This window comes from Aythya ferina, assembly GCF_964211825.1.
Source record: "Aythya ferina genome assembly, chromosome: 1".
NCBI lineage: Eukaryota > Metazoa > Chordata > Aves > Anseriformes > Anatidae > Aythya > Aythya ferina.
Window position 1 is genome coordinate 42,713,944 of NC_140296.1, and position 18,163 is coordinate 42,732,106.

General features: G+C 41.1%; 1 long non-coding RNA gene across 1 annotated transcript; it reads right to left on the reverse strand.

Moving 5' to 3' along the window:
- Nucleotides 1–620: 620 nt before the first annotated feature.
- Nucleotides 621–15,020, reverse strand: LOC311444083. The gene is made up of 4 exons (XR_014697643.1): nucleotides 14,755–15,020; nucleotides 11,335–11,404; nucleotides 3,583–3,652; nucleotides 621–887 (listed from the first exon to the last, which is right to left on the reverse strand). It is a non-coding gene; the product is annotated as an uncharacterized lncRNA (long non-coding RNA).
- Between the last annotated feature and the right edge of the window lie 3,143 nt (nucleotides 15,021–18,163).

Consider the following 18,163-nt stretch of genomic DNA (forward strand, 5'->3'; position numbering starts at 1 on the left):
GTGTGTGCATATATACATGTAAATATATATATGTGTATACATTATATATGCTTGTGTTCATATGTATATATGCATACATATAAAAAGAGCACTTTTTTTTTTTTTTTTTTTTCTGTTAAAAAGAGTGTGCCTAAGCAGCAGAAAGGAAGGCTGCCTGTTCATTTTGTTCTGGCTTCTCTACTCTTGCTGAGGTGAAGCCTCGGATCTGCAAGAGTGGGTGCAAGAGGTCTACACCTCCTTGGAGAATGAGATTTCCTTTCTGGGGAATATTTTAAAGTGCAGGGAAAGGAGGTGAAGATGGGAAATAGTAAATGCCTGCAGTGTAGGCTGGGAGGCTCCTGAGTGGAGCAAAGGGCCTTCTTGAAGCCTGGAGGGCAGGGGAAGTCACAGCCATGCCTTCGAGGTGACAGAAAGTAAGAGATTTTTAATTGCATAGAGTTTGTGTAAATTTGTGAGGAAATTAATCTTGCCATTCTGGAAAGCCAGAATGATGGAAAATGGGGATCAACCCAGAAAGATGCAATGTGGCAGGAGATATTTATTTTAAATTCTTTTATTTTAATTGGTGTCACTGGAAAAAAAAAAAAAAAAAAAAAAAAAAAAAAAAAAAAAAACACTCTCTAAGGGCAGAATTATTTTTTTCAGCTCATTAATATGTATTCTAGAGGAATTGAGCTTTACAGACTGGAAGCCCAGAGGTGTATTTTGGCACTGTCACCACACTGCAGTTCCACTGCCAAGGATCTGGCTGAACCCATGTTCTGCGACCTTCCACGTGCAAGGGTCTGGGACCTTGTTCTGGTCTGAGATCTGCATCTGTCCTTCAGCTGCTGGCAGAGCTATTGGCTCTGCTGCAGTCACCTCAAGTTAGGTGCCCAGATGGCTCTCTGCAATACAAAAGAAGGAAGAGAAAGACTTCAGGGATCTATGAGTCATTTTCCTCCTCTTAGCAACACAAAGCCCCTTTGGCTGTGAACCTTGAGGACTAGCTCTGTACTGCATTCCTAACTAAATACTGTGTTTCAAAAAGGAAAGAAGGACCAAGAGAAAGAAATGGCAGATAATTATTTGATGTTCACTGTGATTTTTCCTGATGTGGTGTTTGCAGTCATGTGAGGAAGCCAGGGAGCAGCCCATCACTGCAACATAGGAAATGCCACACACAATCACAGCAATATTCCATCTGTTTTAGTGATCTGTCTTTGATAGCATCAACTGCTGGTTAAATCAAGCACCAGCTAACTCCCTAATGGACAGTTACAAAATTTCCTCTGGAAAGCAAGTTTTTCTGTTATCTCTGATAACTTGTATTTTAAATTATAAAATGGATAGGATCAGACACTATAAAATGTTTGTTTATCAAACACACTGGTGCACATATTAATTTCTTGCAATCATGCTTCTAAGTTATATTTTTGCAACAAATACCAGGGTCTTGATCCCCACCCCCCATCATCTCTTATGATGATGAGTTTCACATATTAATTATGCATTGTGTAAAAGAACATTTCCTTTGATCCTTTTTAAGTGTTGCTCTTTGACTGTGCAGAGAGCTCCTTTGTCCTTACACAGTACGAGGGGGAATAGCAGCCAGTGACTCACCTGTTGGCTTCATTAGGATTGGGAAATATGCAGCCCCCCCCCCCGAAAAACAGGCTAATTTTATGACTTCTTGTGGATTTAGAGTCCAAACTTACATATCCTGTGTTCTAACAACTATGCAATTAGTCATATTTAATCATTTTGTTCTGTCAGCCAAAAGGGCCAACTGTAACCTAGGGTGTATCAAGCACAGCATTGCTAACCAGTCAGAGAAGTGACTGTCCTGCTCTTCTTTGTACTGGTGCAGCCTTACCTCAAATACTGTGCGCAGTTTTGGGCACCACAGTATGAAAAGGACATAAAACTATCAGAGAGTGTCCAAAGGAGGACTACAAAGATGGTGCAGGTTCTAGAGGGCAAGACTGTGGTCCCTTGGTTTGTTCAGCCCAGAGCAGAGCAGGATGAGGGGAGGCCTCATGGTAGCCTGCAGCTCCCTCACGAGGGGAGCAGAGAGGCAGGCGCTGAGCTCTGCTCTCTGGGGACAGTGACAGGACCCGAGGGAACAGCATGGAGCTGAGACAGGGAAGGGTTAGAGAAAGGTTCTGCACCCAGAGGGTTCTAGGGCATCCAGGAAAGTGTCCATGGCACCAAGTCTGCTGGAGTTTAAGAAGCATTTGGACAACTCAGACATATGGTCCAATTTTGGGGTCGTTCTGTGTGGAGCCAGGAGTTGCTCTCAGTGATCCTTTTAAGTCCCTTCCAACTTGGGATATTCTATGATTCTATGATTTTCTTTTGTGATGACTGGCTACAGCGTGCCTGCACATAAGAAAGTCAGAGACAATTCTTACAATTATTACTATACAGCTTACATTATACATTAAATTTACCATGCAAGTAACATAAAACCTACTTTTTGCACAATGGGTTAAGATAAACCTTTGTGTAGTAAATAATAATAATATCTCTAATTTTGGTCATCTTCAGATCAGACCTAATGTTCATTTTGTTCCTAACATATACTTTGGTCCAGCAGATTTTGTTTGTAATTCCCTGAGCTTTGTGCCTTTCTGTCTGTGGTACTGCATTAACATTTTTTTATTGAATTATATTTCTCATTCATGTTAAACTGAAAAAAAAAAAAATAAGAGCTTGCAGCAAACTAAATTCAGGTAGATATAACATCATAAGAGCAGTGTTTGAATAGAAACATGAATCAGGTAATAAATAGCTCTCTTTGATCATTGTTTTTAAAATCTCTTGAACCATACTTTGATTAGTTCTATTTAATATTTAACATCTGGTTAGTCAATTTCAATCTGCAATGAGCGCTGCTGGAAAAATTCTGTGCTGACTAAATACATTTATAATACTACAAAGCTGACATGTAATTGATTTTAGTTCCCATAAAAGGATTATGTTAACTTTTCTTAATCCATATATTAGAGTTTTGTGAAGTCCAGTGAATTCACAACAGGGATACTAAGTGTTTATTCCTTATCAATATTTTATGTAAAAATGATAGGATTATATTTTAGCCTGAGTACTGCTTGCTAGTTTTTCCACTGGAAAATAGCTAAAATGCAGAAAATATTACAGTGCTGTTGTAGCATTTGTAAAGTGAAGAACTATTTTGTGTTTTCTATTCTGATATTAGACAAATAAAACCACATTGGACTGAAATTTGGTATGGCTGCAAACTACCAAGGATTGTCTTTCCTCCTGCTAAAAGAGTACGATAGATGTACATTTTTTAATTTTCATAATAGAACAAAAAACATCAGATTAAATCCTAGTTAAAGGCTTGATTTAGCAAATACAGTATTTCAGACCAACATGAGTTTGAGAAATCATGAAAATTACCAGTAGCCATTGATGCTGGCAATACCCAACTGCCCAAAATTAGCCTGGGTAATTTGGTAATCTTGTTTGTCTCCAACCTAAGAGAATGAGTACCATATTAATAGTAAATATAACTCCCTTATGTTTTTTCATCAAATGCAGAACTAATAAAAGTAAAAAATTATAGTCTTTGTTTACCTGAGGAGAATTTGTTTTAAGAGAATTTCCCTGCTTAATTGATCACGACCATATGCCATGCTGGATGCACCTACGAATATGAAGAATATGCAGTTTCAGAGATGGCAACTTTTTAAGGACACTTTTTAGAGCACAAGATACCTTCATCCCCATGAGTAAGCAATCGAGCAGGGAAGGCAGGAAACTGGCATGGCTGAGTAAGAACCTCCTGGTCAAAATGACACACAAGGAAATGCAGACAGTGGAAACAGGGACACGTGGCCAGCAAAGAGTATGAGGATGCTGTCCAGATATGTAGGAACTGGGTCAGAAATGCCAAGGCACTGATGGAAGTGAGCTTGGCAAGGGATGTGAATAAAAACAAGATTCTGTGGGTACACTGGTCAGAAAAGAAAGGCCAAGGAGATTGTACCCTCTCTGATAAATGACAAGGAATAACTGGTAACAACACACATGGAGAAAGCTGAGGTGCTCAAAAAGTTCTTTGCCTCAGTCATCACTAGTAGTCAGGCTTCCCATGTCTCTCAAGTATCTGAACAGGGGCTGTGGGAGCAAAGTCCCTCCCACTGTAAGGAAAGAGCATGATCAAGACCACTTGATAAAACTAAACAAGTACAAGTCTATGGTGCCTGATGACATGCATCCCAGGGTCCTGAAGGAATTGGCTGATGTAGTTGCCAAGCCTCTCTCCATCCTATTTGAAAAGTGCTGGCAGTCAGGTGATGTCCCTAGTGACTGGATAAAGGGAAACATCACCCCCCCTTTTTAAAAAAAAAGGTAGAAAGGAGGACCCAGGGAACTACAGACCAGTAAGCCTCACCTCTCTGCCTGAAAAGATTGTGGAACAGATCCTTCTGGAAGCAATGTCGAGGCACATGCAAGACAAAGAGGTGATTGAGACAGCATGGCTTCACCAAGGGCAAATCATGCCTGACCTATCTGGTGGTCTTTTCTGATGGAGTGACTGCATCAGTTGACAAGAGAAGACCAACCAATGTCATCTACCTGGACTACTGTAAAGCCTTCGACACAGTCCCACACGAGAACCTGATCTCCAAACTGGAAAGAGACGGATTTGAGGGGTGAACTGTCTGGTGGATAAGGAATAGGCCACAGCCGGAGAGATGCAGTCAACAGTTCTATATCTAGGTGGAAGCTGGTGATGAGTTGTATCCCTCAAGGGTCCATCTTAGGACTGGTGCTGTTTAATGTCCTTATTCATACTGTAGACGGTGTACCTCAAGTGTACCCTCAGTAAGTTTGCAGACAAGGGGTGCAGTTGATACACCAGAAGGAAGGTATGCCATTCAACAGGACCTGGATGAGCTTGAGAATTGCGACCATGTGAACTTAATGAAGTTCAACAAGGCCAAGACCCAGGTCCTGCACTGGAGTTGAAGCAATCCCAAAAATGAACATGGATTGTGTGACAAGTGGATAGAGAGCAAGCTGGTGAAGAATGACTTGTGGGTACTCATGGCTGAAAAGCTCACCATGAGATCTCTCACCAAGGTGATCTGGCTCAAAGGCAGATGCATTCTGCAGCAGAGCAGTGGATCACAGCATGCGGAGGATTTCCTGCATTAAGGCAACTGGAGGCAGCCATTGGAACTGCCAGAAGCTAACAGCCCTCACGAGAGCAGCTGATGAGGCTTGGGCAAAGCCAGGAGTAGGCAACCCTCTCTCATACAAAGGCAGCCCCTAGGGAGTGCGTCAAACAGGAGCACAGAGACCAGAGCAGGCAAACAGGGCAAGATACAGCAGCTTGTGTGTGTGTAGGGAGGGATCAGGGAGGGCCTGGAAGCTTGGCCAACTCCATCAGTGAGCAATGGTATTCACACGGCAGCCTCGCAGAGCTTGGCATCCCCCACAAGTGACACAGACTCCCAGGCAGAGATCCAGGGAGAACATGCTGCCTCCCAGGTGGCAGGCTGCAGGGTGTGCCCTACTCTTAGGACAGCAAAGGACAGCAGGAGCAAGAACAACTGTGGGAGGTGCGCCTAGGTGGAGGCACTCCACCTACTGACAGAGGTGACTGGACTGAGGAGTATCTGGAAGTCCAAGAGGGAGATAGACTGCTGGGATCATTCCCTGCCTTCCCTGACACAGGCCCAGTAGGCAGAATGGACACTCATTAGAGGGGTTTCCCTATCCTCTCACCACCTGGCTGAAAGCACTGACCTAGAGGGTAAGGGGCAATGGCAACAAGTCCCTGCCCAGCATGGCAGGCACATCCTCTCAGGGACTTCCCCACCTTCCCAGGTGCCCGTACACAATAGGTATGAAGCTTTGCACGTTGATCTGAACAATACTGAGGAACATGGTACATCTGTCTGGAAGGTGACACCGAGTTTACGTCTACCCATGCCCTGCATTAAAACAGTTCCCACCAAGAATAAAAGATGGGTCATTATTGTGGGACACTTCCTTCTGAAGGGAACAGGAGGCCCAGTATGCAGACCGAACCTGCTTCATAGAGATGTGCTGCCTCCCTCAGGCCCAGATTAGGGATGTGAAGAGAAAGCTTCCTGCTCTAGTTCGGTCCTCAGACTATTATCCATTATTGATTTTTCAGGTAGGCAGTGATGAAGCTTCAAGATGAAGTCCAAGGACAATTGAAAGAGACTTCAGGGCCTTGGGACAAGTACTTAAGGGGTCAGAAGCACAGGTGGTGTTTTCCTCTATCCCTCTAGTTGCAGGAATTGATGAGGCGAGGAACAGGAAGAGCCAGCAAATCAATATCTGGCTCCGAGCCTGGTGTCACCAGCAGAACTTCGGGTTTGCTGATCACGGGTCATTTTACAAGACACCAGGCCTGCTGGCAATGAATGGGATTCACCTGTCTCTAAGAGGAAAAAGAATATTTGCCCAGGAGTTAGCAGGGTTTTAAACTAGATTTGAAGGGGAAAATGGATAAAACCAGGCTTGACAGAGACAAGCCTGGGGGTGGTATAACAATGGTTATGGGACAGTGTGCTAGCAAGGTCCATCAGTCTGCTGTCCCTGTTGAGGCCGGAGATGGAGAGCCATGAAAAGGCACAAGGGATATTGATGAAATCACAAAAGTGCCCACTAATGGTCATGCAGAAATTAGGGCTTCTCTCCCCAAAAAGGTAACAGGATCACTAGCCCAACTGAAGTGCATCTACACCAATGCACACAGTGTGGGTAACAAACAAAAGAAGCAGGAACCATTGTGCAGCAGGAAAACTATGTCATAATTGCTATCACCAAAACATGGTGATACAGCTCACATGAAGACGTGGGGAGCTGGGGGTCAGCCTCTTCTCACAGGTAACTAGTGATAGGACTAGAGGGAATGGCCTCAAGTTGCTCCAGGACAGGTTTAGGTTGGAAATTAGGAGTCATTTCTTCTCAGAAAGAGTAGTCAGGCAATGGAATTGGTTGCCCAGGGAAGTGGTGGAGTCACTGTCCCTGGGGGTATTTAAGGAAAGGTTGGAGTTATTGCTTAGGGACATGGTTTAGTGGGTGACATTGGTAGTAGGGTGTTGGTTAGACCAGATAATCTTGAAGGTCTCTTCCAACCTTAGTGATTCCATGATTATATGATTGTTCCCCTCTACTCTGCTCTCATTAGACCCCACCTGGATTACAGGGTTCCCAGCATAAGATGTGGATCTGTTACAGCAGATCCAGAGGAAGGCTGTGAATGTGATCAGAGGGCTGAAGTACCTCTCCTATGAAGGAAGGCTGAGAGAACTGGGAATGTTCAGCCTCAAGAAGAAATGGCTCCAGGGAGACCTCACTGTGGCCTTCCAGTACTTAAAGGGGGCTTACAAAAAGTTGGAGAGTGACTTTTTACATGGGCAGATAATCATAGGACAAGGGAGAATGGTTTCAAACACAAAGAGGGGACATGTAGATTAGATGTAAGGAGGAAATTCTTTACTCAGAGGGTGGTGAGGCACTGGAACAGGTTGCCCAGAGAAGTTGTGGTTGCCCCATTCCTGGAGGTGTTTAGGCCAGGTTGGATGGAGCCCAGAGCAACCTGATCTAGTGGGTGGCATCCTTGCCCATGGCAGGAGGATTAGGAGATGATCTTTCAAGTCCCTTCCTATCAAAGCTATTCTATGACTCTATGAAATCAGGCAATGATAGTTGCCAAGGACTACTACCCTTTTGTCATGGTAAACCCATCCGTATTATAGAGTAGTCAATTGGAAAGGCTTTGATCTAAATACTGGTCCAAAAGTGAGGAACAAAATTATATCCATACTACTAAAAAGTGTTGTGCCAGGTACCGATACTTTGTTCCTAGGTCAGTGCCATGGACTGCTTAGACTATACCTCGTCACAACAGATGAGCTAGCTGATATAATCTAACTACACGTGAGGGATAACAGTGCATGTATCATGGTAGAAGGCATATAATTTTCAAGTCTCAGGCAAGTTCTTCATTCTGTTACACAAAATTCTTGTTCTTGCTTTCATCATAATACCAAATGAATCACAACTAATTAAAACTACCTGTTGAAAATTACATGTATGAACACTTCTGGCAGTTCCAGGAACAAATGGAGCTATAACCTTTTTTCTCTTTATGCTAATGGTACTTCTAAAAAGTTGGATTTCTATTGTTCCTAACACATTCCATTATATTTTCCTACCTATTTCTTTAGATTAAGACTGGTTCAAATAAGTGTTTTGCAATGAGGGATCTGATGAAGATGAACCTGGGAATATTAACTACAAACCTTTAGTTGTGAACCAGCTTCTCGGCTCAGGCAAGGTAGTAGCATCTTTGGCCTTTATGTAGTAAGGATGCCTAGGTGTCTTTATTGGTATGAGCTTAGATACACATGGACTGTTAAAGACTTCACAGACGTCTTGTACCTCATTTAAATACCTACTTTCCACCAGAATACTCCAAAAGTCATATGATTTTTTTCATTACTTTTTGTGCCACTTGCTTTATATGTTCCTGTAGTAGGTTTACATAGCAAGGTTTCTGTAGCAGGGGAATGCAGGGGTGGCTTCTGCGAGAAGAGTCCAGAAACTGTACTGTGTTAGCTAAGAGACAGTTTCAGCTAGCTCCAAAGGGACCCACCGCTGCCCAGAGCTAAACCAATAGGTGATGTTGTTTGTGCCTTTGGGAGAGCAGATTTAAGTAAGAGGAAAAAACTGGTGTACAACAGCAGCTGTGAGAGCAAGGAGTGAGAACCAGCCCTGCAGCCCCCCAGGTCAGTGCAGAAGGAGGGCAGGAGGCGCTCCAGGCACGCAGCAGAAGTTCCCCTGTGGCCTGTGGAGAGGCCCTTGGTGGAGCAGGCTGTCCCCCTGCAGCCCATGGGTCCCACATGGAGCAGATCTCCACGCTGCAGTCGGTGGAGGAGCCCCCGGTGGAGCAGGTGGATGTGTCCTGGAGGAGGCTGTGGCCCATGGAGAGCCCCCGCAGGAGCAGGCCCTGGGCCAAGAGCTGCAGCCCGTGGAGAGGAGCCCACGCAGGAGCAGGGGCTCTGGGGGGAGCTGCCGCCTGTGGGGGACCTGTGTTGGAGAAGTTTCCTTCTGATGGATGGACACCATGACACAGATCCATGTTGGAGAAGTTCTTGAAGAGCTGCAGCCCGTGGGCAGCCACCACAGGCTCAGTTTGGGAAGGACGGCATCCCATGGGAGGGACCCCACATGGAGCAGGGGCAGAGGGTGACCATGAAGGAGCAGCAGAGACGAAGCATTAGGGACTGACCTGAGCCCCCATTCCTTGTTCCCCTGTGCCGCTCAGAGGGAGCAGCACAGGGGAGGTGGAAGAGGGTGGATAGAGGGAAGGTGGTTTTGGTTCTTTTATTTGTTTCTCACTTCTGTAGCTTGTTAGTAATAGGTAATACATTTTTCTAATCTTCCTGCTTGGAGTCTGTTTTGCCTGTCACAATAATTGTTGAAAGATCTCCCTGTCCTTATCTCAACCTTTGAGCCCTTTTTATCATATTTTCTTCTTCTTTCCCTTTGAGGAGGGGGAATGAGAGAGCAGTTGTGGTGGAGCTCAGCTGCCCAGCACTGTAAAACCACCACAGTTCCTCACACAAAATAACCAGACCTCTACTTGCAATCAAGAAATGGATATCTGAGGAAGAAAACAATAAGGATGATCAAAAATCTAGTGTCTCAAACAGTTGTATATCCTATTTTATATTTCCATACTGTACTTTTTCCTCTGTTCCTTTTCTTCATTAGACCACAGATTTACAGCATAGTAATATTCACATAAACTAGTAGACACTCTAGCACTAGTAGCACTTTAAGCCTCTTGTTGAGGTAAGTCATCCCTCCCACTCAAACTGTTCACACTAATAAAAGAGGTTTTTCACTTTGGTTTGTCCAGAACATCTAGAAGATCCCTCTATTTTACACATAAGCAACATTTTACTCATTCGAACCACACACAAATTAGTGTTTTGCAGGAAAAAAAATAATAAATTAATTAATAAAAGTCAATTCTCCGATGGCAACAGTGATACACAAACTTTATGTTATTTAAAGTATTAAAAACATTTGAGAAACTTTAAGGCAATTATTTTGGAAACAAAGGGGGCCTTCAGCCCTGCTAACAGTGGGTAATAATTTAAAGAGTTTATTAGTTAGCAGCTATGCTACATTGCTAGCTCCAATCAGTTGCTTTTCAAAGCTAGCATGTGGCACATAAATAATGCATGACTTCAGGGCATATTTCTATGAAAAACCTATTCAAGCCTCTGTTCAGCCTATGAAAGATACCAAACCAGCATTCTGTTATCTGTTTAGACTATTGAAATATAAATATATAGTTACAAGTCCCTGAACATTATTCATCTACTAATATCACTGCTAATACATTTCTGTTTGTTTTACAGAATTCCTCCACGTAGCCAGTCTGAGCAGATCCAATGTTATTACCATGTATGGTCAGAGATGGTAGCTAACCTAACAGTTAAAAGTCCTTCACCAGATAGTGAAGAAAAACTGACACCAAACTGACTGGAAAAACCCTAGGTGAAATATTTAAATCTCAAGTAAGTGGTCAGTTAAGTGTCTGCAGAAGCAAAAGGATAGATAGCATATTTGGTATGCTAATAGAAACCTATTTACTGGAGGAAGTGACAAAAACATCAATCAAATCAGAAAGGGCTATTAAGAACTGTTAACTCCCTTTCAGATGAGCAATGATTTCCATTGGGAAGTAAATAAATATTCATGACAGGGAGCAGTGACAGAAATTTCACCAAAATTACACCCTGGCAAGGGTTCCACACCAGACAAGCTTTAGAAGAGGCAGTTGGCTTACATTTTGGAAGAGGATTGAATATTTAGAGAACTCTACACAACTCCCAGAAAAATCTGTTACTGTGTTCTCTTTTCATTCCTTAGAAATCTGCTGAAGATGTGTTTCAATATTGTCTACTAAGTCATTCAAAACTGAGACTTTCAAGGATTTAAAGATCATTTCTATATCACTAGAAGACCCTATCTCCTCATACTTTTTTTGGTGTCTTCTCAAAAATATCTTTTTATTTTTCCCAAGTTAAAAATTTGTGCAAAAATTAATAATGAGTCCTGGTATCCTATGGAAGTGACAGCATCATTTGAAAACAAGGTTGTGGCTGCTTTATGTGAACAGGAAATAGTGCTTACAAAGTTCTAAGTTTATCGATAACATGAAGTAAAAAGGTTCATTATGCAGACACAATGTCTCAGGACTAGACTGGAAAACAAATATTGGATGGCATTTCCTTTACTTCTCTACAAAAGAAATAGATTTACCTCTTGGAAGTTGTTTCCTCCTTTAGGCTGACACACTGGGAAGCAAATTACAGTTTCATCTCCTTGCCACCTGTTCAAGAAAATAACATTTTTGTCCCTCTTTTAAGAAAAAAAAATCAATGCAGGTTAATAAATATAACAGCTTATAATGCATTAGTGTATTAGTAATGTAACCTAAAATTAAATAACCTACTTACAAATATGGCAGCCTTCCATGCCAAGTTTCAGCCTGGAGCAAGTTTTTATGTTTAAGTTATGAACCTCTAAAATACTGACATGTCCTTAATACACTATCTTAAATGGCTCCATCTTTACCATTTGCTTCTTTTTGATACCAATTAAGGGGTATTTTCAGACAGCTTTGTAGATTGGTTACTTGCATGGAGTTAGTTGGTAAAAATAAATGCTTATGGCTAATCTCAGTGCATGGAAGGAGTGATTTTTGCACAGAGAAGCAAAAGATTTTGCCTGGGATTTTCAGTGAAAAAAAAAGAAAGAATACTCTGGTTCATTTACTTAAAAGCCTTCTCCTTTATCAAGATTGAATGTCAAAATCACAGGAGGAAAAGATTTCTCTGTTTCTCTCTGGTGAGCAAGTTTGAGGAATAAGGAAGTTTGGTTTTTTTGTGAAGCTTCACTGATCATGCAAAGGATTTAAGGGATTTTTTAGTTTATATTTTCCCTTTCTAGATGCATCATAGCAGTCCAGATGTAGACCACTAGGACCTAAAAGGTGAAAATATCTATAAAACATATCTGTGAAATTTAATTTCAGCTTGTTGCTGGTGGGCCATGAGGGTCAGGAACTTGAAAAGGTCAAATGTAAGATAAAGGAAAAAGAGATATTTGGTTTACGTTAAAATAGACATGCTAGGTGAAATTCATTTGCTTAAACAAAGGCATTCGTGGCCACTTCAGATGTTCTTGTGAATCTGAGATCCCCTCACAGGTTTGGCAGATATGACGCAGGAGACTTGTACCCTTCTGGGGTAGCAAGTGGAATCAGATTTAAATCCCTCATGGTACCTAAAATAACAACAGAAACATGTTTTTAGTTATGAATCTCACCACAAGCCTTCTCTGAGTACAGTGGTAGCCTAGACATCATACTCGGTGGACCCCATTAATGTGGCTCAGTTGCTCACTCATGGGCATCCAGTCCCTTTTGAGAAGTCGTAGGTATATTGAACATTGACATGGGGCTGGCAGAAATGGCACAGGACCTGTGCAAACCCCAGATCCTCCTGGCACAGCCACTAGAGTCCAAATTCTCAGGTAAACCACGTAAATGCTAGCTAAATATCTGCAGACTGTTAAACACTTCTCTGTCTTTTCTGCCCCTCCCTCCCCCTCCTTTTTTTTTTTTTTTTTTAAATGCTTACAAGAATAAGGGCAAGAGTAGAGGAACTGAGTTTGAGACAAAAATCCCCATTAATACTGTTTTATATGGTCAGAAGTCAACGTAATCAGTTCTCAAGAAAATCTCTGCTTCCCACATGTGGAGTTGAGGAGGTATTAACGGCAGTGCTTACAGTTACAATGAAAATTACTGTAAATACATCCATCCCTTTTTAAAACTTCAGCCTCAGGTAGGTGCTTCATTTTTTGCATGCATCTTAACCAGTAAGTGGTATCGGCATGGGGATATATATTCAAGCTCGATTGTGGCAATTGCACAAAACACTGAACATCTAATATGGATGAAAGCCAAACCCAAAGATTGTTGTAGTTTCTGGCAAAACATCATCACACCTCAGTGAAAAACTGCACCATGCATGCAAGTCCTTAAAGATAAAAATAAAAGCATGTGCATTTGCATGCAGTGGTACAATCAGCTCTGCCCTTAAAACTGGCATTCTTTTCATACTGACCCTCAATTTGCTGCTCATTAGCAGCATTGCAGTCTTAGCATTGTTACTACCTATATCATGTATCTGCATGTAATTACATTAATGTGTTTCGTCTTATCATAATGGACAAATGGGCAGCCACATGATTCAAGTACTACCATATTATCTCCTTTGTATCCATTTCTGCTTTGTAAAACTATGTTGTATCAGACATTGTGTAACTGCTAAATCATTACTTGGGGGAAGGCACCTAGTCTCGTGTCTGTTTATTGTCCTTATCGATGTACAGTTTCAGGCAAGGGATAGAGTTACTTGACATCTGGTAGACATCAATACCATGTCACAAAACACAGCTTCTAACTGTGGTACTGCATTAGACTAGTATAAAAAGTTCAATGCATTTCTTCCAACAATATATTACAAAAGCTCAGAAATAGAGTGGCATTTTATGAGATCACCAGTCATTTAGAGTTTCTTCATTCTAAAACACAGTAATATGTGGACTTTGGGGAATCAGAGCCAGTGTCGCTGAATGACTCTGAAAGTTATGTCTAATGATTGTGGTTGCTAAGTATCTGTGTTCTTTCCACACTGACAGTCTACATAAAGACAAGAGCTGACTCACTGGTCAGAGTCAGTCACATTTGCCCTTTGACCACTCTACAGTTCATCAGCCCTTTTTGTTATGGAGGCTGTAAGATGTGATTAGAGTGGTTCTTTCTCTTAATATAAATAAAAATGTACAGCTACCAAAACCCTTCATCTTCATTGAAAGGTGTGAAAAATGTTGTAGTTAATGACAAGTTTTAATAATATAGATTTCTAGACCTTTTCTTTGCAAATATCTACCATTGGAAATATTAAGAAATTTAGACCAACCTTTCAGGGTTGAAGTTTATTTCATTTTTTTTACTGACAGGACAATAAACTTATGAATTTTACTTGTTTTTAAAGATCAGTGTTTTCAGGGCCTTTGGAAATAAAAGAAAATGAAGCATTTGGAGTAAAACTGTAACAAGCTTTTGTCAGAACTAAAGATATAAAATTATATCTATGATCTTGTAAAAAGATCAAAAACAACCAACCTGGCCAGCAAATATAACAACAAAAATCAGTAATACTTACGTATTTAATCATATTCAAATATAGCTAAAAAAAAATGATGTGAAGATTCACTTGCATAGGTAAGTCAGTCAGTAATTACTTCTTGCATCCCCAAGTGCTGCCTGACAGCACTATCCATGTAAAGACTATAAAAGTATCCATCAAGTCCATGGCTGAAATCTGGTCATACAACCAGAGGGATTGTTCCATACCTGGATTTAGCACAACCCAGAACAAATATAACTTTTTTTTTTTTTTTTATTGGTTATTATGAATCTTATCCCTAATATAACTTCAAATACCACTTAAAACTCTTTCTTGGTGTTGGCTTAGGGGACCCTAAGTGTGCATTCATGCAAGTGTGCACTACATGCAAGTGTCTGCTCACCAATGTTAATAACTCCCAAAACTGTGCTTGTATTAGTCAACATAGAACATGAAGATAATTTCTGTAAATTCAGTGTACCTGGCTTTCCAGACTGTAGTGACTACCACACTTGTATGAGCTTCTTCAGGCATCTAGTAACATGTTGTGGTAGCTTGGATCAACTTGTGCAGTAGTAGTCCCTCGTGTCTCCTCTGAGCTGCAGAGCCAAGCCACAGCTGCATGTTTCTGAGCAGGTATATGTGGACACAACTGGAGCTCAGCTTTCCCACCTGGCTCAAAATCTCTGTCCTTGCCACAAGATAAATTTAGGCCAGAGAAGAACTGGCTTATCCTTCAGAAAGGACTGGGTGACCTTCAGTACTGGAACACAAGAAATGGGATGAAATGGCTTACTGTAAAAAAAGGAAGGTCACACAACCAAGGACTAGTAACAAGAATTTGGCTTATGAGCTGGTAGCTTATAAATTGGAAATGACAGAGGAGAAAGAATTGGCTGTGTCAGTCAATCACAGAATACTTATGTGAGCCAATGTGTTTTAGCTGCAACAAACCAGTTCCTAGAGCATATCAGGGAAGATATATCCAACAGAGATAGGAAAATGTTAATGTCATCAAACACAATTCACAATTCATTTGGAATACTGTGTTCAGTTCTGTTTATTCAGGAAAGATGAATTCAGAGTGAAATCAGTCTGGAGAAAGGCTAAAAAAATAGTCAGGGGGATGAGGAGCAGATAGCAGAAAGGAGACTACAGCTGTGGTCACAGGTCCAAGTCACTTCTTCCAGCAGCAGCTGAGATGCATGCTGTTCCTGACCATGTCCACCCTTGTCAGGGGACATGGACCTCTAGACCAGCCATCTTCACTCCTGGGGAATTCACCCAGAGAAAAGGGGTGCATGGAAGAATAGGGTTAGGAAGACTTACATAGACATAAGCTATACCTTACTTCAGGGGACAATTTGAAAGATCCCTCCTATACTTTTGAGTACAGAGCTTTTCTAGCTGTTTTATTCTAGGAGTAGTGAGTGCAAAAATTTTTATTGGTTTACTAAGGGCATATCATAGATTAGCAATGAGTATTTCATGGTACAGGGAAACAGACAAGGGACTGCCGGGATGCCTTCCTATCCTATGTTCTTTTACCAGTCTGGTACTTGTTTCTATGTGTATGAAAGATTTTAGATGTCACTTAGATTTTACATTTTTTTAATGTCATTTTTTATCTTTACTGCTTAAAAAAAAAAAAAAAAAAAAAAAAAAAAAGTGTAATAGCACAGATCTGGAAGTGAAATATTCCTCCAAAGGAAGAAGAATGGATTCATAAAGCTTGGCAAATTACAGTCATTGACAAATTAACTCTCTCTCTGAGAGATCAATATCAAGATTGTGCTGCAACTTGGGCTCCATTCCATGTGTCCCACAAGAGGGCAAAAACTCTGCTAAACCATTTCTTTTTATTGTCATTTTAAATAAATGAATGACAATTTTATCATTCAGAGGACCTAGGAATGGCTAATTGATGTTTCAGTCTTTTGCATGTGCATTCAACACGTAAATGCATGCACACGTGTGCCTGTGTAAATAAACATGTGAAGTTGAAAAAGTATTTTATTTTAATGAGAATAATCAACATAGTACACAATTGCTATGCTACTGAAATGGCAACTGCTGTGTACAAACTTATTAAAGAAATTTCAGTGACCATATTTATGAAGGCAATGTAGAAAAAAAAATCAACATATCAAGGAAAGAAATAGAAAATATTGAAGAATGGTACTAAAAAGCATTTCTACCAATGTGCCTCTAAAAGCTTTGAATAAAGTTCTTCAGACCAATTTCAGGTCACCAGAATTTCAAGCCACATTCTTGTCCATATCATATTTTCAAGCTAGTTAACTTTTAGAAGTTACGTAGCACATATACAGGGGAGTCATTTTTACACGGATGTCATTCCTGTTTCACTTTGATAAAATATTCTACGACTATTGCAATAATGTTTATCATTAAATTAGAATTTTTTCCACCAGGTCTGAACCACCTCCACAAAAATAATAATAATAATAAAAAAAATAATCAGTAAACATCATTTTAGCAAGATCGATAGAAAAAGAACAGCCATGTTTGATAGCAGGCTTCAGATGCATTGGATGTCTGGTCTTTTAAGCCAGTCATAAACTCAGCCTCACTGGCCTGTTGAAGAGGGATATGGCTGCTTTGCAACACCAAAGCAGTGCAAAATGGATAGAGCACATCAGTGAAAATGGTCCCAGATGTCTTAAATAATAAAATAATATACTAAATGCTTTGCAGTGCTAATGTGCCTTGTGCACACAGATCTCAAGGCACCTTGCAGACATTAATGAATTAAGCCCTGTAAAGTGGGTAAGTATTATCCATATTATACCCAAGGGAAAACTGGGAAACAAAGATGTAAGATGATGGTCCAGGAAGTCTGTGACAGACGCGGGAACAGAACCCAAGTCTCCTGTTCCCCACTCCAGTGCAGGAGCAACAAAACACTCTCTAAAATCATCTGTCAGTTATTTTTTAAAGTAAATTTAGTCCTTATGAAATTGACAGCCTCAAAGACTGAAGTGCTCTACTAAACGACAGTACAGGTACATCACCCGCAGTGGCTGCACGCATTTTTTCCCACGCTGTCTCAATAATAAGCATCAAATGCATTTGTTTGGAGACTGAGGGTTGTTATTCTTTTGTCCTGCCCATTTAACTCTCAGAATTCTCAGTAGACAGGATTGAACAACATACCAGCTGAAGTTTGTACTAATGTGAGCAGGTAATAATAATTGGTAACAAACAATTTGAGTGATTCAAACTAAAAACCAAGAGTGACCCTTTGTCATTTTGGTACACTCTCCTGTCCATATTTAAAAGGGTAGATTGTTGCCCAGAACTACAAAAATCACATATTTAATGCCTTAAAAGTCAGTAATGTTTTTAAGAAATTGAAGTGTGGGTTTTCTTCTCTCTTCAAAGCTTTGAACTCTATCACAACTGACAATTAAAGTATGACCAGCTTTAGTGGCACTAGCATGGAACCATTCAGGCATGAAGGAACTTTGTGAGGTCTCTAGCACAATCTCCTCCTCAGAGCAGAGCCAGCTCTGAGGTCAGACCAAGTTGCTCAGCTTTATCCAGTCAGGTCTCAAAAAGTTCCTGGAGTGGTAACTACAGGGAGACTTTGTCAAATGCTTGGCTCTCCTCAAAGAGCAGTTTCTTTCTTTATACCTTGTTGAAACTTCCTCTGCTTCAGCGTATGCCTGTTGCCTCCCCTTTATCCCATCACATTTTTCTGTTAAGGGTCTGGCTCCATCTTCTCCAAAACCACCCCATAGGCACCGGAGGCCTATTAGGTGCCCCTGCAGCTGTCTATTATCCAAGCTGAACAAGCCCTGGTCCATCAGCCTCTCCTCACAAGGCAAGTGCTCCAGCCCCAACAATCCCGGTGGTCCTCCACGGAATTT